The sequence below is a fragment of the Schistocerca cancellata genome, unplaced genomic scaffold (genome assembly GCF_023864275.1).
Source record: "Schistocerca cancellata isolate TAMUIC-IGC-003103 unplaced genomic scaffold, iqSchCanc2.1 HiC_scaffold_1086, whole genome shotgun sequence".
In the NCBI taxonomy this organism is placed as follows: Eukaryota; Metazoa; Arthropoda; class Insecta; order Orthoptera; family Acrididae; genus Schistocerca; species Schistocerca cancellata.
In genome coordinates this window covers 1-23,366 of record NW_026047085.1, presented here as the reverse complement: position 1 = coordinate 23,366, position 23,366 = coordinate 1, and the positions used below count along the sequence as shown (strand labels likewise).

At 55.6% G+C, this 23,366-nt stretch overlaps 53 non-coding genes across 53 annotated transcripts; 11 read left to right on the top strand and 42 right to left on the bottom strand.

Moving 5' to 3' along the window:
- Positions 1 to 264: 264 nt before the first annotated feature.
- Trnag-gcc (transfer RNA glycine (anticodon GCC)) lies at positions 265 to 335 on the bottom strand. The gene has a single exon. It is a non-coding gene; the product is annotated as a tRNA-Gly (tRNA).
- A 323-nt stretch (positions 336 to 658) lies between these two features.
- Positions 659 to 730, top strand: Trnag-ucc (transfer RNA glycine (anticodon UCC)). Its single transcript has one exon. It is a non-coding gene; the product is annotated as a tRNA-Gly (tRNA).
- A 612-nt stretch (positions 731 to 1,342) lies between these two features.
- Positions 1,343 to 1,416, bottom strand: Trnai-aau (transfer RNA isoleucine (anticodon AAU)). Its single transcript has one exon. It is a non-coding gene; the product is annotated as a tRNA-Ile (tRNA).
- A 198-nt stretch (positions 1,417 to 1,614) lies between these two features.
- On the bottom strand, positions 1,615 to 1,686 carry Trnae-uuc (transfer RNA glutamic acid (anticodon UUC)). Its single transcript has one exon. It is a non-coding gene; the product is annotated as a tRNA-Glu (tRNA).
- Positions 1,687 to 1,989: 303 nt separating this feature from the next.
- Trnat-cgu (transfer RNA threonine (anticodon CGU)) lies at positions 1,990 to 2,062 on the bottom strand. The gene has a single exon. It is a non-coding gene; the product is annotated as a tRNA-Thr (tRNA).
- Positions 2,063 to 2,444: 382 nt separating this feature from the next.
- On the bottom strand, positions 2,445 to 2,515 carry Trnag-gcc (transfer RNA glycine (anticodon GCC)). The gene has a single exon. It is a non-coding gene; the product is annotated as a tRNA-Gly (tRNA).
- Positions 2,516 to 2,838: 323 nt separating this feature from the next.
- Positions 2,839 to 2,910, top strand: Trnag-ucc (transfer RNA glycine (anticodon UCC)). Its single transcript has one exon. It is a non-coding gene; the product is annotated as a tRNA-Gly (tRNA).
- A 612-nt stretch (positions 2,911 to 3,522) lies between these two features.
- Trnai-aau (transfer RNA isoleucine (anticodon AAU)) lies at positions 3,523 to 3,596 on the bottom strand. The gene has a single exon. It is a non-coding gene; the product is annotated as a tRNA-Ile (tRNA).
- A 198-nt stretch (positions 3,597 to 3,794) lies between these two features.
- Trnae-uuc (transfer RNA glutamic acid (anticodon UUC)) lies at positions 3,795 to 3,866 on the bottom strand. Its single transcript has one exon. It is a non-coding gene; the product is annotated as a tRNA-Glu (tRNA).
- A 303-nt stretch (positions 3,867 to 4,169) lies between these two features.
- Positions 4,170 to 4,242, bottom strand: Trnat-cgu (transfer RNA threonine (anticodon CGU)). The gene has a single exon. It is a non-coding gene; the product is annotated as a tRNA-Thr (tRNA).
- Positions 4,243 to 4,624: 382 nt separating this feature from the next.
- Positions 4,625 to 4,695, bottom strand: Trnag-gcc (transfer RNA glycine (anticodon GCC)). Its single transcript has one exon. It is a non-coding gene; the product is annotated as a tRNA-Gly (tRNA).
- Positions 4,696 to 5,018: 323 nt separating this feature from the next.
- On the top strand, positions 5,019 to 5,090 carry Trnag-ucc (transfer RNA glycine (anticodon UCC)). Its single transcript has one exon. It is a non-coding gene; the product is annotated as a tRNA-Gly (tRNA).
- Positions 5,091 to 5,702: 612 nt separating this feature from the next.
- Positions 5,703 to 5,776, bottom strand: Trnai-aau (transfer RNA isoleucine (anticodon AAU)). The gene has a single exon. It is a non-coding gene; the product is annotated as a tRNA-Ile (tRNA).
- A 198-nt stretch (positions 5,777 to 5,974) lies between these two features.
- Positions 5,975 to 6,046, bottom strand: Trnae-uuc (transfer RNA glutamic acid (anticodon UUC)). The gene has a single exon. It is a non-coding gene; the product is annotated as a tRNA-Glu (tRNA).
- Positions 6,047 to 6,349: 303 nt separating this feature from the next.
- Positions 6,350 to 6,422, bottom strand: Trnat-cgu (transfer RNA threonine (anticodon CGU)). The gene has a single exon. It is a non-coding gene; the product is annotated as a tRNA-Thr (tRNA).
- A 382-nt stretch (positions 6,423 to 6,804) lies between these two features.
- Positions 6,805 to 6,875, bottom strand: Trnag-gcc (transfer RNA glycine (anticodon GCC)). Its single transcript has one exon. It is a non-coding gene; the product is annotated as a tRNA-Gly (tRNA).
- A 323-nt stretch (positions 6,876 to 7,198) lies between these two features.
- Trnag-ucc (transfer RNA glycine (anticodon UCC)) lies at positions 7,199 to 7,270 on the top strand. The gene has a single exon. It is a non-coding gene; the product is annotated as a tRNA-Gly (tRNA).
- A 612-nt stretch (positions 7,271 to 7,882) lies between these two features.
- On the bottom strand, positions 7,883 to 7,956 carry Trnai-aau (transfer RNA isoleucine (anticodon AAU)). Its single transcript has one exon. It is a non-coding gene; the product is annotated as a tRNA-Ile (tRNA).
- A 198-nt stretch (positions 7,957 to 8,154) lies between these two features.
- Trnae-uuc (transfer RNA glutamic acid (anticodon UUC)) lies at positions 8,155 to 8,226 on the bottom strand. Its single transcript has one exon. It is a non-coding gene; the product is annotated as a tRNA-Glu (tRNA).
- Positions 8,227 to 8,529: 303 nt separating this feature from the next.
- Positions 8,530 to 8,602, bottom strand: Trnat-cgu (transfer RNA threonine (anticodon CGU)). The gene has a single exon. It is a non-coding gene; the product is annotated as a tRNA-Thr (tRNA).
- Positions 8,603 to 8,984: 382 nt separating this feature from the next.
- Positions 8,985 to 9,055, bottom strand: Trnag-gcc (transfer RNA glycine (anticodon GCC)). Its single transcript has one exon. It is a non-coding gene; the product is annotated as a tRNA-Gly (tRNA).
- Positions 9,056 to 9,378: 323 nt separating this feature from the next.
- Positions 9,379 to 9,450, top strand: Trnag-ucc (transfer RNA glycine (anticodon UCC)). Its single transcript has one exon. It is a non-coding gene; the product is annotated as a tRNA-Gly (tRNA).
- A 612-nt stretch (positions 9,451 to 10,062) lies between these two features.
- On the bottom strand, positions 10,063 to 10,136 carry Trnai-aau (transfer RNA isoleucine (anticodon AAU)). Its single transcript has one exon. It is a non-coding gene; the product is annotated as a tRNA-Ile (tRNA).
- Positions 10,137 to 10,334: 198 nt separating this feature from the next.
- Positions 10,335 to 10,406, bottom strand: Trnae-uuc (transfer RNA glutamic acid (anticodon UUC)). The gene has a single exon. It is a non-coding gene; the product is annotated as a tRNA-Glu (tRNA).
- A 303-nt stretch (positions 10,407 to 10,709) lies between these two features.
- Positions 10,710 to 10,782, bottom strand: Trnat-cgu (transfer RNA threonine (anticodon CGU)). The gene has a single exon. It is a non-coding gene; the product is annotated as a tRNA-Thr (tRNA).
- Positions 10,783 to 11,164: 382 nt separating this feature from the next.
- Trnag-gcc (transfer RNA glycine (anticodon GCC)) lies at positions 11,165 to 11,235 on the bottom strand. The gene has a single exon. It is a non-coding gene; the product is annotated as a tRNA-Gly (tRNA).
- Positions 11,236 to 11,558: 323 nt separating this feature from the next.
- On the top strand, positions 11,559 to 11,630 carry Trnag-ucc (transfer RNA glycine (anticodon UCC)). The gene has a single exon. It is a non-coding gene; the product is annotated as a tRNA-Gly (tRNA).
- A 604-nt stretch (positions 11,631 to 12,234) lies between these two features.
- Trnai-aau (transfer RNA isoleucine (anticodon AAU)) lies at positions 12,235 to 12,308 on the bottom strand. The gene has a single exon. It is a non-coding gene; the product is annotated as a tRNA-Ile (tRNA).
- A 198-nt stretch (positions 12,309 to 12,506) lies between these two features.
- On the bottom strand, positions 12,507 to 12,578 carry Trnae-uuc (transfer RNA glutamic acid (anticodon UUC)). The gene has a single exon. It is a non-coding gene; the product is annotated as a tRNA-Glu (tRNA).
- A 303-nt stretch (positions 12,579 to 12,881) lies between these two features.
- Positions 12,882 to 12,954, bottom strand: Trnat-cgu (transfer RNA threonine (anticodon CGU)). Its single transcript has one exon. It is a non-coding gene; the product is annotated as a tRNA-Thr (tRNA).
- Positions 12,955 to 13,336: 382 nt separating this feature from the next.
- Positions 13,337 to 13,407, bottom strand: Trnag-gcc (transfer RNA glycine (anticodon GCC)). The gene has a single exon. It is a non-coding gene; the product is annotated as a tRNA-Gly (tRNA).
- Positions 13,408 to 13,730: 323 nt separating this feature from the next.
- Positions 13,731 to 13,802, top strand: Trnag-ucc (transfer RNA glycine (anticodon UCC)). Its single transcript has one exon. It is a non-coding gene; the product is annotated as a tRNA-Gly (tRNA).
- A 612-nt stretch (positions 13,803 to 14,414) lies between these two features.
- Positions 14,415 to 14,488, bottom strand: Trnai-aau (transfer RNA isoleucine (anticodon AAU)). Its single transcript has one exon. It is a non-coding gene; the product is annotated as a tRNA-Ile (tRNA).
- Positions 14,489 to 14,686: 198 nt separating this feature from the next.
- Trnae-uuc (transfer RNA glutamic acid (anticodon UUC)) lies at positions 14,687 to 14,758 on the bottom strand. Its single transcript has one exon. It is a non-coding gene; the product is annotated as a tRNA-Glu (tRNA).
- Positions 14,759 to 15,061: 303 nt separating this feature from the next.
- On the bottom strand, positions 15,062 to 15,134 carry Trnat-cgu (transfer RNA threonine (anticodon CGU)). Its single transcript has one exon. It is a non-coding gene; the product is annotated as a tRNA-Thr (tRNA).
- A 382-nt stretch (positions 15,135 to 15,516) lies between these two features.
- Trnag-gcc (transfer RNA glycine (anticodon GCC)) lies at positions 15,517 to 15,587 on the bottom strand. Its single transcript has one exon. It is a non-coding gene; the product is annotated as a tRNA-Gly (tRNA).
- Positions 15,588 to 15,910: 323 nt separating this feature from the next.
- Positions 15,911 to 15,982, top strand: Trnag-ucc (transfer RNA glycine (anticodon UCC)). Its single transcript has one exon. It is a non-coding gene; the product is annotated as a tRNA-Gly (tRNA).
- A 612-nt stretch (positions 15,983 to 16,594) lies between these two features.
- On the bottom strand, positions 16,595 to 16,668 carry Trnai-aau (transfer RNA isoleucine (anticodon AAU)). The gene has a single exon. It is a non-coding gene; the product is annotated as a tRNA-Ile (tRNA).
- A 198-nt stretch (positions 16,669 to 16,866) lies between these two features.
- Positions 16,867 to 16,938, bottom strand: Trnae-uuc (transfer RNA glutamic acid (anticodon UUC)). The gene has a single exon. It is a non-coding gene; the product is annotated as a tRNA-Glu (tRNA).
- Positions 16,939 to 17,241: 303 nt separating this feature from the next.
- Trnat-cgu (transfer RNA threonine (anticodon CGU)) lies at positions 17,242 to 17,314 on the bottom strand. Its single transcript has one exon. It is a non-coding gene; the product is annotated as a tRNA-Thr (tRNA).
- A 382-nt stretch (positions 17,315 to 17,696) lies between these two features.
- On the bottom strand, positions 17,697 to 17,767 carry Trnag-gcc (transfer RNA glycine (anticodon GCC)). Its single transcript has one exon. It is a non-coding gene; the product is annotated as a tRNA-Gly (tRNA).
- Positions 17,768 to 18,090: 323 nt separating this feature from the next.
- Positions 18,091 to 18,162, top strand: Trnag-ucc (transfer RNA glycine (anticodon UCC)). Its single transcript has one exon. It is a non-coding gene; the product is annotated as a tRNA-Gly (tRNA).
- A 611-nt stretch (positions 18,163 to 18,773) lies between these two features.
- On the bottom strand, positions 18,774 to 18,847 carry Trnai-aau (transfer RNA isoleucine (anticodon AAU)). The gene has a single exon. It is a non-coding gene; the product is annotated as a tRNA-Ile (tRNA).
- A 197-nt stretch (positions 18,848 to 19,044) lies between these two features.
- On the bottom strand, positions 19,045 to 19,116 carry Trnae-uuc (transfer RNA glutamic acid (anticodon UUC)). The gene has a single exon. It is a non-coding gene; the product is annotated as a tRNA-Glu (tRNA).
- A 302-nt stretch (positions 19,117 to 19,418) lies between these two features.
- Positions 19,419 to 19,491, bottom strand: Trnat-cgu (transfer RNA threonine (anticodon CGU)). The gene has a single exon. It is a non-coding gene; the product is annotated as a tRNA-Thr (tRNA).
- Positions 19,492 to 19,873: 382 nt separating this feature from the next.
- Trnag-gcc (transfer RNA glycine (anticodon GCC)) lies at positions 19,874 to 19,944 on the bottom strand. Its single transcript has one exon. It is a non-coding gene; the product is annotated as a tRNA-Gly (tRNA).
- Positions 19,945 to 20,267: 323 nt separating this feature from the next.
- On the top strand, positions 20,268 to 20,339 carry Trnag-ucc (transfer RNA glycine (anticodon UCC)). The gene has a single exon. It is a non-coding gene; the product is annotated as a tRNA-Gly (tRNA).
- Positions 20,340 to 20,951: 612 nt separating this feature from the next.
- Positions 20,952 to 21,025, bottom strand: Trnai-aau (transfer RNA isoleucine (anticodon AAU)). Its single transcript has one exon. It is a non-coding gene; the product is annotated as a tRNA-Ile (tRNA).
- Positions 21,026 to 21,223: 198 nt separating this feature from the next.
- On the bottom strand, positions 21,224 to 21,295 carry Trnae-uuc (transfer RNA glutamic acid (anticodon UUC)). Its single transcript has one exon. It is a non-coding gene; the product is annotated as a tRNA-Glu (tRNA).
- A 304-nt stretch (positions 21,296 to 21,599) lies between these two features.
- Positions 21,600 to 21,672, bottom strand: Trnat-cgu (transfer RNA threonine (anticodon CGU)). The gene has a single exon. It is a non-coding gene; the product is annotated as a tRNA-Thr (tRNA).
- Positions 21,673 to 22,055: 383 nt separating this feature from the next.
- On the bottom strand, positions 22,056 to 22,125 carry Trnag-gcc (transfer RNA glycine (anticodon GCC)). The gene has a single exon. It is a non-coding gene; the product is annotated as a tRNA-Gly (tRNA).
- A 323-nt stretch (positions 22,126 to 22,448) lies between these two features.
- On the top strand, positions 22,449 to 22,519 carry Trnag-ucc (transfer RNA glycine (anticodon UCC)). Its single transcript has one exon. It is a non-coding gene; the product is annotated as a tRNA-Gly (tRNA).
- A 612-nt stretch (positions 22,520 to 23,131) lies between these two features.
- Trnai-aau (transfer RNA isoleucine (anticodon AAU)) lies at positions 23,132 to 23,205 on the bottom strand. Its single transcript has one exon. It is a non-coding gene; the product is annotated as a tRNA-Ile (tRNA).
- Between the last annotated feature and the right edge of the window lie 161 nt (positions 23,206 to 23,366).

The window sequence follows — 23,366 nt, the reverse complement described above, 5'->3', positions numbered from 1 at the left end:
CCCAGTTGATTGCGGTGTTGCTGCAGCTTTTGCAACCATAGGCAGCACTCCCCGTCGTTCAAGTTCAGTGCCTCGGAGGCACCTGGACACAGCAACTTGTGAGGCCAGGCCGACGCCAGTCCGTAGAACATGACGCGAGCGTCCGAGTGGGGAACCGCGCGTGCTGCGTTCTCGTTTCTTCTCAAGGGAATCCCGCTATACATTCTTGTGGATCGTGCATCTCAAGCGCGCAAGTCACACGGCACCGCGGGAAAAGCAAAATGATGCATCGGCCGGGAATCGAACCCGGGCCGCCCGCGTGGCAGGCGAGCATTCTACCACTGAACCACCGATGCTCAGCTAGTTCACACCTTCCTGCTGCTTTCCGCTGCAAACGTCTGAGGGGAAAGTGGGACTGCCGTCCAGCGCCGTCGCATCCTCTCGAGAGAATGCTACAGACGCTGAATCCTGCACTGCACTGCTTAAAAATGATCGTCTAAGTACTCTTGCGGCGCACGCACGCGACGACTCTTGCCAAAGGACGCGAAATGTGCGTAGAGACGCTGCCTGGATGAGCTCGCCTACCCCGTAACGCGCCTACAGCTACGACCACCTTCAGGCGCCGCTGACAGGCGGGAAGCAGACACAGCGCGGCTCGCGAGGCGCGGAAGGGAACTGTGCGGTGGTGGTGTAATGGTCAGCATAGTTGCCTTCCAAGCAGTTGATCCGGGTTCGATTCCCGGCCACCGCAGCAGGCTTTTACTTTTGCGTATAAGTACTTTTGCCACGCGTCCTTAAATTAATGTTTCTTTCCCCATCTTACTCGCTGCAGGCCACCCTATAGCGTGTGCGTCGATTCCCCTTGAGTCTCGACTTGTCTCGACTTTGCTCAGCTGACGCGAGAGCTGACGCTCTCCAGTCGGCCTATATCAACACGACAAGCACGAGAAACGACTGAGAGAGGCAAGGAGAGGCGAGGCGGTGGACACACAGCACGCCGCTTCATTACACGGTGGCGTCTCCCTGACTGAATCGGGCTGCAGCTGCGAAAAGAAAGGAGAAAGACAAATAGGAAGCAAAATTGCCAACAGTACCCTGTGTTCCCATGCGGTCACCCGCCCAAGCACTGACAAGGGCCAAAGTTGTTACACGTCGGCAATCGGACATTTTCTTTCGTTTTCTCTTTGCCGTATCAGAACCAGCGTATTCAACATATTGTGGCCATTGCCGAGCGAATGCTGTAGCGCTTGCCGACAAGTCGGGTTCGGATCCTCTGTCAACGTCCACGCAGGGCGATGATCTTTTGGTCATCACACTCGCCAGCTGAAATCGGCGCTGCCTTTTCGTAGTAGTAAAAGCGTACTGGCCCGTGGGGGGATCGAACCCACGACCTTCGCGTTATTAGCACGACGCTCTAACCAACTGAGCTAACGGGCCTCGACGCGGACGGTTGCTCAGCCCTACGCTGGAAACACGTGGCATGAAGCCACACGCCACTTCTAGGGTCACCGTGTGCCTGCTCCGCTCGTCCATGTTCTGCTGGCGGTCATGAAACAGTAGCTGAATTGCGAGCAGGACGGGAAACGGCAGCACGCACAGCTGAAACTTGAGACGATTCGTGTGGAAAAAATTCCGTTCCGGTACCGGGAATCGAACCCGGGCCTCCTGGGTGAAAGCCAGGTATCCTAGCCACTAGACCACACCGGAGTTCGGCGTTCGTTGGACGGATCGGATGGTCTCTCGCACATTTCGTGCCGAGTCCCACGTCGGCACCCTTCTCTCTTTGCGAGCGTCTTTGCGCATACTGACTGGCAAGGCGCGCACCTCAAAAGTCTCAGAGCAATGCATTTGGCTTCTTGCTCTACTGGGAGAAGAGGAAAAGGAAAGCTGTAAGTATCAATAACAGGAAGTAAACATTTTCTCGCTGAAGCGTTGAAACGTTGTGGATAACAAACAAGAAATAAGTTCGAGCCCTAGCGACAGCACCACCGTGACTCACAGAAAATTAAATGCCCCGGGTGAGAATCGAACTCACGACCTTAAAATTACGAGACTTACGCGCTGCCTACTGCGCTACCGAGGCAGGGGGACGGGGGGAGACTGCTGGTCCTGGAAACTGGGTAAGCAGCGTACCCAATGTTAGACGCAGAGATACACTACTTCGTGGTTAACGCGTTCTGTTGCTACACGTGCATTGCCGGCCCAGTTGATTGCGGTGTTGCTGCAGCTTTTGCAACCATAGGCAGCACTCCCCGTCGTTCAAGTTCAGTGCCTCGGAGGCACCTGGACACAGCAACTTGTGAGGCCAGGCCGACGCCAGTCCGTAGAACATGACGCGAGCGTCCGAGTGGGGAACCGCGCGTGCTGCGTTCTCGTTTCTTCTCAAGGGAATCCCGCTATACATTCTTGTGGATCGTGCATCTCAAGCGCGCAAGTCACACGGCACCGCGGGAAAAGCAAAATGATGCATCGGCCGGGAATCGAACCCGGGCCGCCCGCGTGGCAGGCGAGCATTCTACCACTGAACCACCGATGCTCAGCTAGTTCACAGCTTCCTGCTGCTTTCCGCTGCAAACGTCTGAGGGGAAAGTGGGACTGCCGTCCAGCGCCGTCGCATCCTCTCGAGAGAATGCTACAGACGCTGAATCCTGCACTGCACTGCTTAAAAATGATCGTCTAAGTACTCTTGCGGCGCACGCACGCGACGACTCTTGCCAAAGGACGCGAAATGTGCGTAGAGACGCTGCCTGGATGAGCTCGCCTACCCCGTAACGCGCCTACAGCTACGACCACCTTCAGGCGCCGCTGACAGGCGGGAAGCAGACACAGCGCGGCTCGCGAGGCGCGGAAGGGAACTGTGCGGTGGTGGTGTAATGGTCAGCATAGTTGCCTTCCAAGCAGTTGATCCGGGTTCGATTCCCGGCCACCGCAGCAGGCTTTTACTTTTGCGTATAAGTACTTTTGCCACGCGTCCTTAAATTAATGTTTCTTTCCCCATCTTACTCGCTGCAGGCCACCCTATAGCGTGTGCGTCGATTCCCCTTGAGTCTCGACTTGTCTCGACTTTGCTCAGCTGACGCGAGAGCTGACGCTCTCCAGTCGGCCTATATCAACACGACAAGCACGAGAAACGACTGAGAGAGGCAAGGAGAGGCGAGGCGGTGGACACACAGCACGCCGCTTCATTACACGGTGGCGTCTCCCTGACTGAATCGGGCTGCAGCTGCGAAAAGAAAGGAGAAAGACAAATAGGAAGCAAAATTGCCAACAGTACCCTGTGTTCCCATGCGGTCACCCGCCCAAGCACTGACAAGGGCCAAAGTTGTTACACGTCGGCAATCGGACATTTTCTTTCGTTTTCTCTTTGCCGTATCAGAACCAGCGTATTCAACATATTGTGGCCATTGCCGAGCGAATGCTGTAGCGCTTGCCGACAAGTCGGGTTCGGATCCTCTGTCAACGTCCACGCAGGGCGATGATCTTTTGGTCATCACACTCGCCAGCTGAAATCGGCGCTGCCTTTTCGTAGTAGTAAAAGCGTACTGGCCCGTGGGGGGATCGAACCCACGACCTTCGCGTTATTAGCACGACGCTCTAACCAACTGAGCTAACGGGCCTCGACGCGGACGGTTGCTCAGCCCTACGCTGGAAACACGTGGCATGAAGCCACACGCCACTTCTAGGGTCACCGTGTGCCTGCTCCGCTCGTCCATGTTCTGCTGGCGGTCATGAAACAGTAGCTGAATTGCGAGCAGGACGGGAAACGGCAGCACGCACAGCTGAAACTTGAGACGATTCGTGTGGAAAAAATTCCGTTCCGGTACCGGGAATCGAACCCGGGCCTCCTGGGTGAAAGCCAGGTATCCTAGCCACTAGACCACACCGGAGTTCGGCGTTCGTTGGACGGATCGGATGGTCTCTCGCACATTTCGTGCCGAGTCCCACGTCGGCACCCTTCTCTCTTTGCGAGCGTCTTTGCGCATACTGACTGGCAAGGCGCGCACCTCAAAAGTCTCAGAGCAATGCATTTGGCTTCTTGCTCTACTGGGAGAAGAGGAAAAGGAAAGCTGTAAGTATCAATAACAGGAAGTAAACATTTTCTCGCTGAAGCGTTGAAACGTTGTGGATAACAAACAAGAAATAAGTTCGAGCCCTAGCGACAGCACCACCGTGACTCACAGAAAATTAAATGCCCCGGGTGAGAATCGAACTCACGACCTTAAAATTACGAGACTTACGCGCTGCCTACTGCGCTACCGAGGCAGGGGGACGGGGGGAGACTGCTGGTCCTGGAAACTGGGTAAGCAGCGTACCCAATGTTAGACGCAGAGATACACTACTTCGTGGTTAACGCGTTCTGTTGCTACACGTGCATTGCCGGCCCAGTTGATTGCGGTGTTGCTGCAGCTTTTGCAACCATAGGCAGCACTCCCCGTCGTTCAAGTTCAGTGCCTCGGAGGCACCTGGACACAGCAACTTGTGAGGCCAGGCCGACGCCAGTCCGTAGAACATGACGCGAGCGTCCGAGTGGGGAACCGCGCGTGCTGCGTTCTCGTTTCTTCTCAAGGGAATCCCGCTATACATTCTTGTGGATCGTGCATCTCAAGCGCGCAAGTCACACGGCACCGCGGGAAAAGCAAAATGATGCATCGGCCGGGAATCGAACCCGGGCCGCCCGCGTGGCAGGCGAGCATTCTACCACTGAACCACCGATGCTCAGCTAGTTCACATCTTCCTGCTGCTTTCCGCTGCAAACGTCTGAGGGGAAAGTGGGACTGCCGTCCAGCGCCGTCGCATCCTCTCGAGAGAATGCTACAGACGCTGAATCCTGCACTGCACTGATTAAAAATGATCGTCTAAGTACTCTTGCGGCGCACGCACGCGACGACTCTTGCCAAAGGACGCGAAATGTGCGTAGAGACGCTGCCTGGATGAGCTCGCCTACCCCGTAACGCGCCTACAGCTACGACCACCTTCAGGCGCCGCTGACAGGCGGGAAGCAGACACAGCGCGGCTCGCGAGGCGCGGAAGGGAACTGTGCGGTGGTGGTGTAATGGTCAGCATAGTTGCCTTCCAAGCAGTTGATCCGGGTTCGATTCCCGGCCACCGCAGCAGGCTTTTACTTTTGCGTATAAGTACTTTTGCCACGCGTCCTTAAATTAATGTTTCTTTCCCCATCTTACTCGCTGCAGGCCACCCTATAGCGTGTGCGTCGATTCCCCTTGAGTCTCGACTTGTCTCGACTTTGCTCAGCTGACGCGAGAGCTGACGCTCTCCAGTCGGCCTATATCAACACGACAAGCACGAGAAACGACTGAGAGAGGCAAGGAGAGGCGAGGCGGTGGACACACAGCACGCCGCTTCATTACACGGTGGCGTCTCCCTGACTGAATCGGGCTGCAGCTGCGAAAAGAAAGGAGAAAGACAAATAGGAAGCAAAATTGCCAACAGTACCCTGTGTTCCCATGCGGTCACCCGCCCAAGCACTGACAAGGGCCAAAGTTGTTACACGTCGGCAATCGGACATTTTCTTTCGTTTTCTCTTTGCCGTATCAGAACCAGCGTATTCAACATATTGTGGCCATTGCCGAGCGAATGCTGTAGCGCTTGCCGACAAGTCGGGTTCGGATCCTCTGTCAACGTCCACGCAGGGCGATGATCTTTTGGTCATCACACTCGCCAGCTGAAATCGGCGCTGCCTTTTCGTAGTAGTAAAAGCGTACTGGCCCGTGGGGGGATCGAACCCACGACCTTCGCGTTATTAGCACGACGCTCTAACCAACTGAGCTAACGGGCCTCGACGCGGACGGTTGCTCAGCCCTACGCTGGAAACACGTGGCATGAAGCCACACGCCACTTCTAGGGTCACCGTGTGCCTGCTCCGCTCGTCCATGTTCTGCTGGCGGTCATGAAACAGTAGCTGAATTGCGAGCAGGACGGGAAACGGCAGCACGCACAGCTGAAACTTGAGACGATTCGTGTGGAAAAAATTCCGTTCCGGTACCGGGAATCGAACCCGGGCCTCCTGGGTGAAAGCCAGGTATCCTAGCCACTAGACCACACCGGAGTTCGGCGTTCGTTGGACGGATCGGATGGTCTCTCGCACATTTCGTGCCGAGTCCCACGTCGGCACCCTTCTCTCTTTGCGAGCGTCTTTGCGCATACTGACTGGCAAGGCGCGCACCTCAAAAGTCTCAGAGCAATGCATTTGGCTTCTTGCTCTACTGGGAGAAGAGGAAAAGGAAAGCTGTAAGTATCAATAACAGGAAGTAAACATTTTCTCGCTGAAGCGTTGAAACGTTGTGGATAACAAACAAGAAATAAGTTCGAGCCCTAGCGACAGCACCACCGTGACTCACAGAAAATTAAATGCCCCGGGTGAGAATCGAACTCACGACCTTAAAATTACGAGACTTACGCGCTGCCTACTGCGCTACCGAGGCAGGGGGACGGGGGGAGACTGCTGGTCCTGGAAACTGGGTAAGCAGCGTACCCAATGTTAGACGCAGAGATACACTACTTCGTGGTTAACGCGTTCTGTTGCTACACGTGCATTGCCGGCCCAGTTGATTGCGGTGTTGCTGCAGCTTTTGCAACCATAGGCAGCACTCCCCGTCGTTCAAGTTCAGTGCCTCGGAGGCACCTGGACACAGCAACTTGTGAGGCCAGGCCGACGCCAGTCCGTAGAACATGACGCGAGCGTCCGAGTGGGGAACCGCGCGTGCTGCGTTCTCGTTTCTTCTCAAGGGAATCCCGCTATACATTCTTGTGGATCGTGCATCTCAAGCGCGCAAGTCACACGGCACCGCGGGAAAAGCAAAATGATGCATCGGCCGGGAATCGAACCCGGGCCGCCCGCGTGGCAGGCGAGCATTCTACCACTGAACCACCGATGCTCAGCTAGTTCACACCTTCCTGCTGCTTTCCGCTGCAAACGTCTGAGGGGAAAGTGGGACTGCCGTCCAGCGCCGTCGCATCCTCTCGAGAGAATGCTACAGACGCTGAATCCTGCACTGCACTGCTTAAAAATGATCGTCTAAGTACTCTTGCGGCGCACGCACGCGACGACTCTTGCCAAAGGACGCGAAATGTGCGTAGAGACGCTGCCTGGATGAGCTCGCCTACCCCGTAACGCGCCTACAGCTACGACCACCTTCAGGCGCCGCTGACAGGCGGGAAGCAGACACAGCGCGGCTCGCGAGGCGCGGAAGGGAACTGTGCGGTGGTGGTGTAATGGTCAGCATAGTTGCCTTCCAAGCAGTTGATCCGGGTTCGATTCCCGGCCACCGCAGCAGGCTTTTACTTTTGCGTATAAGTACTTTTGCCACGCGTCCTTAAATTAATGTTTCTTTCCCCATCTTACTCGCTGCAGGCCACCCTATAGCGTGTGCGTCGATTCCCCTTGAGTCTCGACTTGTCTCGACTTTGCTCAGCTGACGCGAGAGCTGACGCTCTCCAGTCGGCCTATATCAACACGACAAGCACGAGAAACGACTGAGAGAGGCAAGGAGAGGCGAGGCGGTGGACACACAGCACGCCGCTTCATTACACGGTGGCGTCTCCTTGACTGAATCGGGCTGCAGCTGCGAAAAGAAAGGAGAAAGACAAATAGGAAGCAAAATTGCCAACAGTACCCTGTGTTCCCATGCGGTCACCCGCCCAAGCACTGACAAGGGCCAAAGTTGTTACACGTCGGCAATCGGACATTTTCTTTCGTTTTCTCTTTGCCGTATCAGAACCAGCGTATTCAACATATTGTGGCCATTGCCGAGCGAATGCTGTAGCGCTTGCCGACAAGTCGGGTTCGGATCCTCTGTCAACGTCCACGCAGGGCGATGATCTTTTGGTCATCACACTCGCCAGCTGAAATCGGCGCTGCCTTTTCGTAGTAGTAAAAGCGTACTGGCCCGTGGGGGGATCGAACCCACGACCTTCGCGTTATTAGCACGACGCTCTAACCAACTGAGCTAACGGGCCTCGACGCGGACGGTTGCTCAGCCCTACGCTGGAAACACGTGGCATGAAGCCACACGCCACTTCTAGGGTCACCGTGTGCCTGCTCCGCTCGTCCATGTTCTGCTGGCGGTCATGAAACAGTAGCTGAATTGCGAGCAGGACGGGAAACGGCAGCACGCACAGCTGAAACTTGAGACGATTCGTGTGGAAAAAATTCCGTTCCGGTACCGGGAATCGAACCCGGGCCTCCTGGGTGAAAGCCAGGTATCCTAGCCACTAGACCACACCGGAGTTCGGCGTTCGTTGGACGGATCGGATGGTCTCTCGCACATTTCGTGCCGAGTCCCACGTCGGCACCCTTCTCTCTTTGCGAGCGTCTTTGCGCATACTGACTGGCAAGGCGCGCACCTCAAAAGTCTCAGAGCAATGCATTTGGCTTCTTGCTCTACTGGGAGAAGAGGAAAAGGAAAGCTGTAAGTATCAATAACAGGAAGTAAACATTTTCTCGCTGAAGCGTTGAAACGTTGTGGATAACAAACAAGAAATAAGTTCGAGCCCTAGCGACAGCACCACCGTGACTCACAGAAAATTAAATGCCCCGGGTGAGAATCGAACTCACGACCTTAAAATTACGAGACTTACGCGCTGCCTACTGCGCTACCGAGGCAGGGGGACGGGGGGAGACTGCTGGTCCTGGAAACTGGGTAAGCAGCGTACCCAATGTTAGACGCAGAGATACACTACTTCGTGGTTAACGCGTTCTGTTGCTACACGTGCATTGCCGGCCCAGTTGATTGCGGTGTTGCTGCAGCTTTTGCAACCATAGGCAGCACTCCCCGTCGTTCAAGTTCAGTGCCTCGGAGGCACCTGGACACAGCAACTTGTGAGGCCAGGCCGACGCCAGTCCGTAGAACATGACGCGAGCGTCCGAGTGGGGAACCGCGCGTGCTGCGTTCTCGTTTCTTCTCAAGGGAATCCCGCTATACATTCTTGTGGATCGTGCATCTCAAGCGCGCAAGTCACACGGCACCGCGGGAAAAGCAAAATGATGCATCGGCCGGGAATCGAACCCGGGCCGCCCGCGTGGCAGGCGAGCATTCTACCACTGAACCACCGATGCTCAGCTAGTTCACACCTTCCTGCTGCTTTCCGCTGCAAACGTCTGAGGGGAAAGTGGGACTGCCGTCCAGCGCCGTCGCATCCTCTCGAGAGAATGCTACAGACGCTGAATCCTGCACTGCACTGCTTAAAAATGATCGTCTAAGTACTCTTGCGGCGCACGCACGCGACGACTCTTGCCAAAGGACGCGAAATGTGCGTAGAGACGCTGCCTGGATGAGCTCGCCTACCCCGTAACGCGCCTACAGCTACGACCACCTTCAGGCGCCGCTGACAGGCGGGAAGCAGACACAGCGCGGCTCGCGAGGCGCGGAAGGGAACTGTGCGGTGGTGGTGTAATGGTCAGCATAGTTGCCTTCCAAGCAGTTGATCCGGGTTCGATTCCCGGCCACCGCAGCAGGCTTTTACTTTTGCGTATAAGTACTTTTGCCACGCGTCCTTAAATTAATGTTTCTTTCCCCATCTTACTCGCTGCAGGCCACCCTATAGCGTGTGCGTCGATTCCCCTTGAGTCTCGACTTGTCTCGACTTTGCTCAGCTGACGCGAGAGCTGACGCTCTCCAGTCGGCCTATATCAACACGACAAGCACGAGAAACGACTGAGAGAGGCAAGGAGAGGCGAGGCGGTGGACACACAGCACGCCGCTTCATTACACGGTGGCGTCTCCTTGACTGAATCGGGCTGCAGCTGCGAAAAGAAAGGAGAAAGACAAATAGGAAGCAAAATTGCCAACAGTACCCTGTGTTCCCATGCGGTCACCCGCCCAAGCACTGACAAGGGCCAAAGTTGTTACACGTCGGCAATCGGACATTTTCTTTCGTTTTCTCTTTGCCGTATCAGAACCAGCGTATTCAACATATTGTGGCCATTGCCGAGCGAATGCTGTAGCGCTTGCCGACAAGTCGGGTTCGGATCCTCTGTCAACGTCCACGCAGGGCGATGATCTTTTGGTCATCACACTCGCCAGCTGAAATCGGCGCTGCCTTTTCGTAGTAGTAAAAGCGTACTGGCCCGTGGGGGGATCGAACCCACGACCTTCGCGTTATTAGCACGACGCTCTAACCAACTGAGCTAACGGGCCTCGACGCGGACGGTTGCTCAGCCCTACGCTGGAAACACGTGGCATGAAGCCACACGCCACTTCTAGGGTCACCGTGTGCCTGCTCCGCTCGTCCATGTTCTGCTGGCGGTCATGAAACAGTAGCTGAATTGCGAGCAGGACGGGAAACGGCAGCACGCACAGCTGAAACTTGAGACGATTCGTGTGGAAAAAATTCCGTTCCGGTACCGGGAATCGAACCCGGGCCTCCTGGGTGAAAGCCAGGTATCCTAGCCACTAGACCACACCGGAGTTCGGCGTTCGTTGGACGGATCGGATGGTCTCTCGCACATTTCGTGCCGAGTCCCACGTCGGCACCCTTCTCTCTTTGCGAGCGTCTTTGCGCATACTGACTGGCAAGGCGCGCACCTCAAAAGTCTCAGAGCAATGCATTTGGCTTCTTGCTCTACTGGGAGAAGAGGAAAAGGAAAGCTGTAAGTATCAATAACAGGAAGTAAACATTTTCTCGCTGAAGCGTTGAAACGTTGTGGATAACAAACAAGAAATAAGTTCGAGCCCTAGCGACAGCACCACCGTGACTCACAGAAAATTAAATGCCCCGGGTGAGAATCGAACTCACGACCTTAAAATTACGAGACTTACGCGCTGCCTACTGCGCTACCGAGGCAGGGGGACGGGGGGAGACTGCTGGTCCTGGAAACTGGGTAAGCAGCGTACCCAATGTTAGACGCAGAGATACACTACTTCGTGGTTAACGCGTTCTGTTGCTACACGTGCATTGCCGGCCCAGTTGATTGCGGTGTTGCTGCAGCTTTTGCAACCATAGGCAGCACTCCCCGTCGTTCAAGTTCAGTGCCTCGGAGGCACCTGGACACAGCAACTTGTGAGGCCAGGCCGACGCCAGTCCGTAGAACATGACGCGAGCGTCCGAGTGGGGAACCGCGCGTGCTGCGTTCTCGTTTCTTCTCAAGGGAATCCCGCTATACATTCTTGTGGATCGTGCATCTCAAGCGCGCAAGTCACACGGCACCGCGGGAAAAGCAAAATGATGCATCGGCCGGGAATCGAACCCGGGCCGCCCGCGTGGCAGGCGAGCATTCTACCACTGAACCACCGATGCTCAGCTAGTTCACACCTTCCTGCTGCTTTCCGCTGCAAACGTCTGAGGGGAAAGTGGGACTGCCGTCCAGCGCCGTCGCATCCTCTCGAGAGAATGCTACAGACGCTGAATCCTGCACTGCACTGCTTAAAAATGATCGTCTAAGTACTCTTGCGGCGCACGCACGCGACGACTCTTGCCAAAGGACGCGAAATGTGCGTAGAGACGCTGCCTGGATGAGCTCGCCTACCCCGTAACGCGCCTACAGCTACGACCACCTTCAGGCGCCGCTGACAGGCGGGAAGCAGACACAGCGCGGCTCGCGAGGCGCGGAAGGGAACTGTGCGGTGGTGGTGTAATGGTCAGCATAGTTGCCTTCCAAGCAGTTGATCCGGGTTCGATTCCCGGCCACCGCAGCAGGCTTTTACTTTTGCGTATAAGTACTTTTGCCACGCGTCCTTAAATTAATGTTTCTTTCCCCATCTTACTCGCTGCAGGCCACCCTATAGCGTGTGCGTCGATTCCCCTTGAGTCTCGACTTGTTGCTCAGCTGACGCGAGAGCTGACGCTCTCCAGTCGGCCTATATCAACACGACAAGCACGAGAAACGACTGAGAGAGGCAAGGAGAGGCGAGGCGGTGGACACACAGCACGCCGCTTCATTACACGGTGGCGTCTCCTTGACTGAATCGGGCTGCAGCTGCGAAAAGAAAGGAGAAAGACAAATAGGAAGCAAAATTGCCAACAGTACCCTGTGTTCCCATGCGGTCACCCGCCCAAGCACTGACAAGGGCCAAAGTTGTTACACGTCGGCAATCGGACATTTTCTTTCGTTTTCTCTTTGCCGTATCAGAACCAGCGTATTCAACATATTGTGGCCATTGCCGAGCGAATGCTGTAGCGCTTGCCGACAAGTCGGGTTCGGATCCTCTGTCAACGTCCACGCAGGGCGATGATCTTTTGGTCATCACACTCGCCAGCTGAAATCGGCGCTGCCTTTTCGTAGTAGTAAAAGCGTACTGGCCCGTGGGGGGATCGAACCCACGACCTTCGCGTTATTAGCACGACGCTCTAACCAACTGAGCTAACGGGCCTCGACGCGGACGGTTGCTCAGCCCTACGCTGGAAACACGTGGCATGAAGCCACACGCCACTTCTAGGGTCACCGTGTGCCTGCTCCGCTCGTCCATGTTCTGCTGGCGGTCATGAAACAGTAGCTGAATTGCGAGCAGGACGGGAAACGGCAGCACGCACAGCTGAAACTTGAGACGATTCGTGTGGAAAAAATTCCGTTCCGGTACCGGGAATCGAACCCGGGCCTCCTGGGTGAAAGCCAGGTATCCTAGCCACTAGACCACACCGGAGTTCGGCGTTCGTTGGACGGATCGGATGGTCTCTCGCACATTTCGTGCCGAGTCCCACGTCGGCACCCTTCTCTCTTTGCGAGCGTCTTTGCGCATACTGACTGGCAAGGCGCGCACCTCAAAAGTCTCAGAGCAATGCATTTGGCTTCTTGCTCTACTGGGAGAAGAGGAAAAGGAAAGCTGTAAGTATCAATAACAGGAAGTAAACATTTTCTCGCTGAAGCGTTGAAACGTTGTGGATAACAAACAAGAAATAAGTTCGAGCCCTAGCGACAGCACCACCGTGACTCACAGAAAATTAAATGCCCCGGGTGAGAATCGAACTCACGACCTTAAAATTACGAGACTTACGCGCTGCCTACTGCGCTACCGAGGCAGGGGGACGGGGGGAGACTGCTGGTCCTGGAAACTGGGTAAGCAGCGTACCCAATGTTAGACGCAGAGATACACTACTTCGTGGTTAACGCGTTCTGTTGCTACACGTGCATTGCCGGCCCAGTTGATTGCGGTGTTGCTGCAGCTTTTGCAACCATAGGCAGCACTCCCCGTCGTTCAAGTTCAGTGCCTCGGAGGCACCTGGACACAGCAACTTGTGAGGCCAGGCCGACGCCAGTCCGTAGAACATGACGCGAGCGTCCGAGTGGGGAACCGCGCGTGCTGCGTTCTCGTTTCTTCTCAAGGGAATCCCGCTATACATTCTTGTGGATCGTGCATCTCAAGCGCGCAAGTCACACGGCACCGCGGGAAAAGCAAAATGATGCATCGGCCGGGAATCGAACCCGGGCCGCCCGCGTGGCAGGCGAGCATTCTACCACTGAACCACCGATGCTCAGCTAGTTCACATCTTCCTGCTGCTTTCCGCTGCAAACGTCTGAGGGGAAAGTGGGACTGCCGTCCAGCGCCGTCGCATCCTCTCGAGAGAATGCTACAGACGCTGAATCCTGCACTGCACTGCTTAAAAATGATCGTCTAAGTACTCTTGCGGCGCACGCACGCGACGACTCTTGCCAAAGGACGCGAAATGTGCGTAGAGACGCTGCCTGGATGAGCTCGCCTACCCCGTAACGCGCCTACAGCTACGACCACCTTCAGGCGCCGCTGACAGGCGGGAAGCAGACACAGCGCGGCTCGCGAGGCGCGGAAGGGAACTGTGCGGTGGTGGTGTAATGGTCAGCATAGTTGCCTTCCAAGCAGTTGATCCGGGTTCGATTCCCGGCCACCGCAGCAGGCTTTTACTTTTGCGTATAAGTACTTTTGCCACGCGTCCTTAAATTAATGTTTCTTTCCCCATCTTACTCGCTGCAGGCCACCCTATAGCGTGTGCGTCGATTCCCCTTGAGTCTCGACTTGTCTCGACTTTGCTCAGCTGACGCGAGAGCTGACGCTCTCCAGTCGGCCTATATCAACACGACAAGCACGAGAAACGACTGAGAGAGGCAAGGAGAGGCGAGGCGGTGGACACACAGCACGCCGCTTCATTACACGGTGGCGTCTCCTTGACTGAATCGGGCTGCAGCTGCGAAAAGAAAGGAGAAAGACAAATAGGAAGCAAAATTGCCAACAGTACCCTGTGTTCCCATGCGGTCACCCGCCCAAGCACTGACAAGGGCCAAAGTTGTTACACGTCGGCAATCGGACATTTTCTTTCGTTTTCTCTTTGCCGTATCAGAACCAGCGTATTCAACATATTGTGGCCATTGCCGAGCGAATGCTGTAGCGCTTGCCGACAAGTCGGGTTCGGATCCTCTGTCAACGTCCACGCAGGGCGATGATCTTTTGGTCATCACACTCGCCAGCTGAAATCGGCGCTGCCTTTTCGTAGTAGTAAAAGCGTACTGGCCCGTGGGGGGATCGAACCCACGACCTTCGCGTTATTAGCACGACGCTCTAACCAACTGAGCTAACGGGCCTCGACGCGGACGGTTGCTCAGCCCTACGCTGGAAACACGTGGCATGAAGCCACACGCCACTTCTAGGGTCACCGTGTGCCTGCTCCGCTCGTCCATGTTCTGCTGGCGGTCATGAAACAGTAGCTGAATTGCGAGCAGGACGGGAAACGGCAGCACGCACAGCTGAAACTTGAGACGATTCGTGTGGAAAAAATTCCGTTCCGGTACCGGGAATCGAACCCGGGCCTCCTGGGTGAAAGCCAGGTATCCTAGCCACTAGACCACACCGGAGTTCGGCGTTCGTTGGACGGATCGGATGGTCTCTCGCACATTTCGTGCCGAGTCCCACGTCGGCACCCTTCTCTCTTTGCGAGCGTCTTTGCGCATACTGACTGGCAAGGCGCGCACCTCAAAAGTCTCAGAGCAATGCATTTGGCTTCTTGCTCTACTGGGAGAAGAGGAAAAGGAAAGCTGTAAGTATCAATAACAGGAAGTAAACATTTTCTCGCTGAAGCGTTGAAACGTTGTGGATAACAAACAAGAAATAAGTTCGAGCCCTAGCGACAGCACCACCGTGACTCACAGAAAATTAAATGCCCCGGGTGAGAATCGAACTCACGACCTTAAAATTACGAGACTTACGCGCTGCCTACTGCGCTACCGAGGCAGGGGGACGGGGGGAGACTGCTGGTCCTGGAAACTGGGTAAGCAGCGTACCCAATGTTAGACGCAGAGATACACTACTTCGTGGTTAACGCGTTCTGTTGCTACACGTGCATTGCCGGCCCAGTTGATTGCGGTGTTGCTGCAGCTTTTGCAACCATAGGCAGCACTCCCCGTCGTTCAAGTTCAGTGCCTCGGAGGCACCTGGACACAGCAACTTGTGAGGCCAGGCCGACGCCAGTCCGTAGAACATGACGCGAGCGTCCGAGTGGGGAACCGCGCGTGCTGCGTTCTCGTTTCTTCTCAAGGGAATCCCGCTATACATTCTTGTGGATCGTGCATCTCAAGCGCGCAAGTCACACGGCACCGCGGGAAAAGCAAAATGATGCATCGGCCGGGAATCGAACCCGGGCCGCCCGCGTGGCAGGCGAGCATTCTACCACTGAACCACCGATGCTCAGCTAGTTCACATCTTCCTGCTGCTTTCCGCTGCAAACGTCTGAGGGGAAAGTGGGACTGCCGTCCAGCGCCGTCGCATCCTCTCGAGAGAATGCTACAGACGCTGAATCCTGCACTGCACTGCTTAAAAATGATCGTCTAAGTACTCTTGCGGCGCACGCACGCGACGACTCTTGCCAAAGGACGCGAAATGTGCGTAGAGACGCTGCCTGGATGAGCTCGCCTACCCCGTAACGCGCCTACAGCTACGACCACCTTCAGGCGCCGCTGACAGGCGGGAAGCAGACACAGCGCGGCTCGCGAGGCGCGGAAGGGAACTGTGCGGTGGTGGTGTAATGGTCAGCATAGTTGCCTTCCAAGCAGTTGATCCGGGTTCGATTCCCGGCCACCGCAGCAGGCTTTTACTTTTGCGTATAAGTACTTTTGCCACGCGTCCTTAAATTAATGTTTCTTTCCCCATCTTACTCGCTGCAGGCCACCCTATAGCGTGTGCGTCGATTCCCCTTGAGTCTCGACTTGTCTCGACTTTGCTCAGCTGACGCGAGAGCTGACGCTCTCCAGTCGGCCTATATCAACACGACAAGCACGAGAAACGACTGAGAGAGGCAAGGAGAGGCGAGGCGGTGGACACACAGCACGCCGCTTCATTACACGGTGGCGTCTCCTTGACTGAATCGGGCTGCAGCTGCGAAAAGAAAGGAGAAAGACAAATAGGAAGCAAAATTGCCAACAGTACCCTGTGTTCCCATGCGGTCACCCGCCCAAGCACTGACAAGGGCCAAAGTTGTTACACGTCGGCAATCGGACATTTTCTTTCGTTTTCTCTTTGCCGTATCAGAACCAGCGTATTCAACATATTGTGGCCATTGCCGAGCGAATGCTGTAGCGCTTGCCGACAAGTCGGGTTCGGATCCTCTGTCAACGTCCACGCAGGGCGATGATCTTTTGGTCATCACACTCGCCAGCTGAAATCGGCGCTGCCTTTTCGTAGTAGTAAAAGCGTACTGGCCCGTGGGGGGATCGAACCCACGACCTTCGCGTTATTAGCACGACGCTCTAACCAACTGAGCTAACGGGCCTCGACGCGGACGGTTGCTCAGCCCTACGCTGGAAACACGTGGCATGAAGCCACACGCCACTTCTAGGGTCACCGTGTGCCTGCTCCGCTCGTCCATGTTCTGCTGGCGGTCATGAAACAGTAGCTGAATTGCGAGCAGGACGGGAAACGGCAGCACGCACAGCTGAAACTTGAGACGATTCGTGTGGAAAAAATTCCGTTCCGGTACCGGGAATCGAACCCGGGCCTCCTGGGTGAAAGCCAGGTATCCTAGCCACTAGACCACACCGGAGTTCGGCGTTCGTTGGACGGATCGGATGGTCTCTCGCACATTTCGTGCCGAGTCCCACGTCGGCACCCTTCTCTCTTTGCGAGCGTCTTTGCGCATACTGACTGGCAAGGCGCGCACCTCAAAAGTCTCAGAGCAATGCATTTGGCTTCTTGCTCTACTGGGAGAAGAGGAAAAGGAAAGCTGTAAGTATCAATAACAGGAAGTAAACATTTTCTCGCTGAAGCGTTGAAACGTTGTGGATAACAAACAAGAAATAAGTTCGAGCCCTAGCGACAGCACCACCGTGACTCACAGAAAATTAAATGCCCCGGGTGAGAATCGAACTCACGACCTTAAAATTACGAGACTTACGCGCTGCCTACTGCGCTACCGAGGCAGGGGGACGGGGGGAGACTGCTGGTCCTGGAAACTGGGTAAGCAGCGTACCCAATGTTAGACGCAGAGATACACTACTTCGTGGTTAACGCGTTCTGTTGCTACACGTGCATTGCCGGCCCAGTTGATTGCGGTGTTGCTGCAGCTTTTGCAACCATAGGCAGCACTCCCCGTCGTTCAAGTTCAGTGCCTCGGAGGCACCTGGACACAGCAACTTGTGAGGCCAGGCCGACGCCAGTCCGTAGAACATGACGCGAGCGTCCGAGTGGGGAACCGCGCGTGCTGCGTTCTCGTTTCTTCTCAAGGGAATCCCGCTATACATTCTTGTGGATCGTGCATCTCAAGCGCGCAAGTCACACGGCACCGCGGGAAAAGCAAAATGATGCATCGGCCGGGAATCGAACCCGGGCCGCCCGCGTGGCAGGCGAGCATTCTACCACTGAACCACCGATGCTCAGCTAGTTCACAGCTTCCTGCTGCTTTCCGCTGCAAACGTCTGAGGGGAAAGTGGGACTGCCGTCCAGCGCCGTCGCATCCTCTCGAGAGAATGCTACAGACGCTGAATCCTGCACTGCACTGCTTAAAAATGATCGTCTAAGTACTCTTGCGGCGCACGCACGCGACGACTCTTGCCAAAGGACGCGAAATGTGCGTAGAGACGCTGCCTGGATGAGCTCGCCTACCCCGTAACGCGCCTACAGCTACGACCACCTTCAGGCGCCGCTGACAGGCGGGAAGCAGACACAGCGCGGCTCGCGAGGCGCGGAAGGGAACTGTGCGGTGGTGGTGTAATGGTCAGCATAGTTGCCTTCCAAGCAGTTGATCCGGGTTCGATTCCCGGCCACCGCAGCAGGCTTTTACTTTTGCGTATAAGTACTTTTGCCACGCGTCCTTAAATTAATGTTTCTTTCCCCATCTTACTCGCTGCAGGCCACCCTATAGCGTGTGCGTCGATTCCCCTTGAGTCTCGACTTGTCTCGACTTTGCTCAGCTGACGCGAGAGCTGACGCTCTCCAGTCGGCCTATATCAACACGACAAGCACGAGAAACGACTGAGAGAGGCAAGGAGAGGCGAGGCGGTGGACACACAGCACGCCGCTTCATTACACGGTGGCGTCTCCCTGACTGAATCGGGCTGCAGCTGCGAAAAGAAAGGAGAAAGACAAATAGGAAGCAAATTGCCAACAGTACCCTGTGTTCCCATGCGGTCACCCGCCCAAGCACTGACAAGGGCCAAAGTTGTTACACGTCGGCAATCGGACATTTTCTTTCGTTTTCTCTTTGCCGTATCAGAACCAGCGTATTCAACATATTGTGGCCATTGCCGAGCGAATGCTGTAGCGCTTGCCGACAAGTCGGGTTCGGATCCTCTGTCAACGTCCACGCAGGGCGATGATCTTTTGGTCATCACACTCGCCAGCTGAAATCGGCGCTGCCTTTTCGTAGTAGTAAAAGCGTACTGGCCCGTGGGGGGATCGAACCCACGACCTTCGCGTTATTAGCACGACGCTCTAACCAACTGAGCTAACGGGCCTCGACGCGGACGGTTGCTCAGCCCTACGCTGGAAACACGTGCATGAAGCCACACGCCACTTCTAGGGTCACCGTGTGCCTGCTCCGCTCGTCCATGTTCTGCTGGCGGTCATGAAACAGTAGCTGAATTGCGAGCAGGACGGGAAACGGCAGCACGCACAGCTGAAACTTGAGACGATTCGTGTGGAAAAAATTCCGTTCCGGTACCGGGAATCGAACCCGGGCCTCCTGGGTGAAAGCCAGGTATCCTAGCCACTAGACCACACCGGAGTTCGGCGTTCGTTGGACGGATCGGATGGTCTCTCGCACATTTCGTGCCGAGTCCCACGTCGGCACCCTTCTCTCTTTGCGAGCGTCTTTGCGCATACTGACTGGCAAGGCGCGCACCTCAAAAGTCTCAGAGCAATGCATTTGGCTTCTTGCTCTACTGGAGAAGAGGAAAAGGAAAGCTGTAAGTATCAATAACAGGAAGTAAACATTTTCTCGCTGAAGCGTTGAAACGTTGTGGATAACAAACAAGAAATAAGTTCGAGCCCTAGCGACAGCACCACCGTGACTCACAGAAAATTAAATGCCCCGGGTGAGAATCGAACTCACGACCTTAAAATTACGAGACTTACGCGCTGCCTACTGCGCTACCGAGGCAGGGGGACGGGGGGAGACTGCTGGTCCTGGAAACTGGGTAAGCAGCGTACCCAATGTTAGACGCAGAGATACACTACTTCGTGGTTAACGCGTTCTGTTGCTACACGTGCATTGCCGGCCCAGTTGATTGCGGTGTTGCTGCAGCTTTTGCAACCATAGGCAGCACTCCCCGTCGTTCAAGTTCAGTGCCTCGGAGGCACCTGGACACAGCAACTTGTGAGGCCAGGCCGACGCCAGTCCGTAGAACATGACGCGAGCGTCCGAGTGGGGAACCGCGCGTGCTGCGTTCTCGTTTCTTCTCAAGGGAATCCCGCTATACATTCTTGTGGATCGTGCATCTCAAGCGCGCAAGTCACACGGCACCGCGGGAAAAGCAAAATGATGCATCGGCCGGGAATCGAACCCGGGCCGCCCGCGTGGCAGGCGAGCATTCTACCACTGAACCACCGATGCTCAGCTAGTTCACAGCTTCCTGCTGCTTTCCGCTGCAAACGTCTGAGGGGAAAGTGGGACTGCCGTCCAGCGCCGTCGCATCCTCTCGAGAGAATGCTACAGACGCTGAATCCTGCACTGCACTGCTTAAAAATGATCGTCTAAGTACTCTTGCGGCGCACGCACGCGACGACTCTTGCCAAAGGACGCGAAATGTGCGTAGAGACGCTGCCTGGATGAGCTCGCCTACCCCGTAACGCGCCTACAGCTACGACCACCTTCAGGCGCCGCTGACAGGCGGGAAGCAGACACAGCGCGGCTCGCGAGGCGCGGAAGGGAACTGTGCGGTGGTGGTGTAATGGTCAGCATAGTTGCCTTCCAAGCAGTTGATCCGGGTTCGATTCCCGGCCACCGCAGCAGGCTTTTACTTTTGCGTATAAGTACTTTTGCCACGCGTCCTTAAATTAATGTTTCTTTCCCCATCTTACTCGCTGCAGGCCACCCTATAGCGTGTGCGTCGATTCCCCTTGAGTCTCGACTTGTCTCGACTTTGCTCAGCTGACGCGAGAGCTGACGCTCTCCAGTCGGCCTATATCAACACGACAAGCACGAGAAACGACTGAGAGAGGCAAGGAGAGGCGAGGCGGTGGACACACAGCACGCCGCTTCATTACACGGTGGCGTCTCCCTGACTGAATCGGGCTGCAGCTGCGAAAAGAAAGGAGAAAGACAAATAGGAAGCAAAATTGCCAACAGTACCCTGTGTTCCCATGCGGTCACCCGCCCAAGCACTGACAAGGGCCAAAGTTGTTACACGTCGGCAATCGGACATTTTCTTTCGTTTTCTCTTTGCCGTATCAGAACCAGCGTATTCAACATATTGTGGCCATTGCCGAGCGAATGCTGTAGCGCTTGCCGACAAGTCGGGTTCGGATCCTCTGTCAACGTCCACGCAGGGCGATGATCTTTTGGTCATCACACTCGCCAGCTGAAATCGGCGCTGCCTTTTCGTAGTAGTAAAAGCGTACTGGCCCGTGGGGGGATCGAACCCACGACCTTCGCGTTATTAGCACGACGCTCTAACCAACTGAGCTAACGGGCCTCGACGCGGACGGTTGCTCAGCCCTACGCTGGAAACACGTGGCATGAAGCCACACGCCACTTCTAGGGTCACCGTGTGCCTGCTCCGCTCGTCCATGTTCTGCTGGCGGTCATGAAACAGTAGCTGAATTGCGAGCAGGACGGGAAACGGCAGCACGCACAGCTGAAACTTGAGACGATTCGTGTGGAAAAAATTCCGTTCCGGTACCGGGAATCGAACCCGGGCCTCCTGGGTGAAAGCCAGGTATCCTAGCCACTAGACCACACCGGAGTTCGGCGTTCGTTGGACGGATCGGATGGTCTCTCGCACATTTCGTGCCGAGTCCCACGTCGGCACCCTTCTCTCTTTGCGAGCGTCCTTTGCGCATACTGACTGGCAAGGCGCGCACCTCAAAAGTCTCAGAGCAATGCATTTGGCTTCTTGCTCTACTGGGAGAAGAGGAAAAGGAAAGCTGTAAGTATCAATAACAGGAAGTAAACATTTTCTCGCTGAAGCGTTGAAACGTTGTGGATAACAAACAAGAAATAAGTTCGAGCCCTAGCGACAGCACCACCGTGACTCACAGAAAATTAAATGCCCCGGGTGAGAATCGAACTCACGACCTTAAAATTACGAGACTTACGCGCTGCCTACTGCGCTACCGAGGCAGGGGGACGGGGGGGAGACTGCTGGTCCTGGAAACTGGGTAAGCAGCGTACCCAATGTTAGACGCAGAGATACACTACTTCGTGGTTAACGCGTTCTGTTGCTACACGTGCATTGCCGGCCCAGTTGATTGCGGTGTTGCTGCAGCTTTTGCAACCATAGGCAGCACTCCCCGTCGTTCAAGTTCAGTGCCTCGGAGGCACCTGGACACAGCAACTTGTGAGGCCAGGCCGACGCCAGTCCGTAGAACATGACGCGAGCGTCCGAGTGGGGAACCGCGCGTGCTGCGTTCTCGTTTCTTCTCAAGGGAATCCCGCTATACATTCTTGTGGATCGTGCATCTCAAGCGCGCAAGTCACACGGCACCGCGGGAAAAGCAAAATGATGCATCGGCCGGGAATCGAACCCGGGCCGCCGCGTGGCAGGCGAGCATTCTACCACTGAACCACCGATGCTCAGCTAGTTCACAGCTTCCTGCTGCTTTCCGCTGCAAACGTCTGAGGGGAAAGTGGGACTGCCGTCCAGCGCCGTCGCATCCTCTCGAGAGAATGCTACAGACGCTGAATCCTGCACTGCACTGCTTAAAAATGATCGTCTAAGTACTCTTGCGGCGCACGCACGCGACGACTCTTGCCAAAGGACGCGAAATGTGCGTAGAGACGCTGCCTGGATGAGCTCGCCTACCCCGTAACGCGCCTACAGCTACGACCACCTTCAGGCGCCGCTGACAGGCGGGAAGCAGACACAGCGCGGCTCGCGAGGCGCGGAAGGGAACTGTGCGGTGGTGGTGTAATGGTCAGCATAGTTGCCTTCCAAGCAGTTGATCCGGTTCGATTCCCGGCCACCGCAGCAGGCTTTTACTTTTGCGTATAAGTACTTTTGCCACGCGTCCTTAAATTAATGTTTCTTTCCCCATCTTACTCGCTGCAGGCCACCCTATAGCGTGTGCGTCGATTCCCCTTGAGTCTCGACTTGTCTCGACTTTGCTCAGCTGACGCGAGAGCTGACGCTCTCCAGTCGGCCTATATCAACACGACAAGCACGAGAAACGACTGAGAGAGGCAAGGAGAGGCGAGGCGGTGGACACACAGCACGCCGCTTCATTACACGGTGGCGTCTCCTTGACTGAATCGGGCTGCAGCTGCGAAAAGAAAGGAGAAAGACAAATAGGAAGCAAAATTGCCAACAGTACCCTGTGTTCCCATGCGGTCACCCGCCCAAGCACTGACAAGGGCCAAAGTTGTTACACGTCGGCAATCGGACATTTTCTTTCGTTTTCTCTTTGCCGTATCAGAACCAGCGTATTCAACATATTGTGGCCATTGCCGAGCGAATGCTGTAGCGCTTGCCGACAAGTCGGGTTCGGATCCTCTGTCAACGTCCACGCAGGGCGATGATCTTTTGGTCATCACACTCGCCAGCTGAAATCGGCGCTGCCTTTTCGTAGTAGTAAAAGCGTACTGGCCCGTGGGGGGATCGAACCCACGACCTTCGCGTTATTAGCACGACGCTCTAACCAACTGAGCTAACGGGCCTCGACGCGGACGGTTGCTCAGCCCTACGCTGGAAACACGTGGCATGAAGCCACACGCCACTTCTAGGGTCACCGTGTGCCTGCTCCGCTCGTCCATGTTCTGCTGGCGGTCATGAAACAGTAGCTGAATTGCGAGCAGGACGGGAAACGGCAGCACGCACA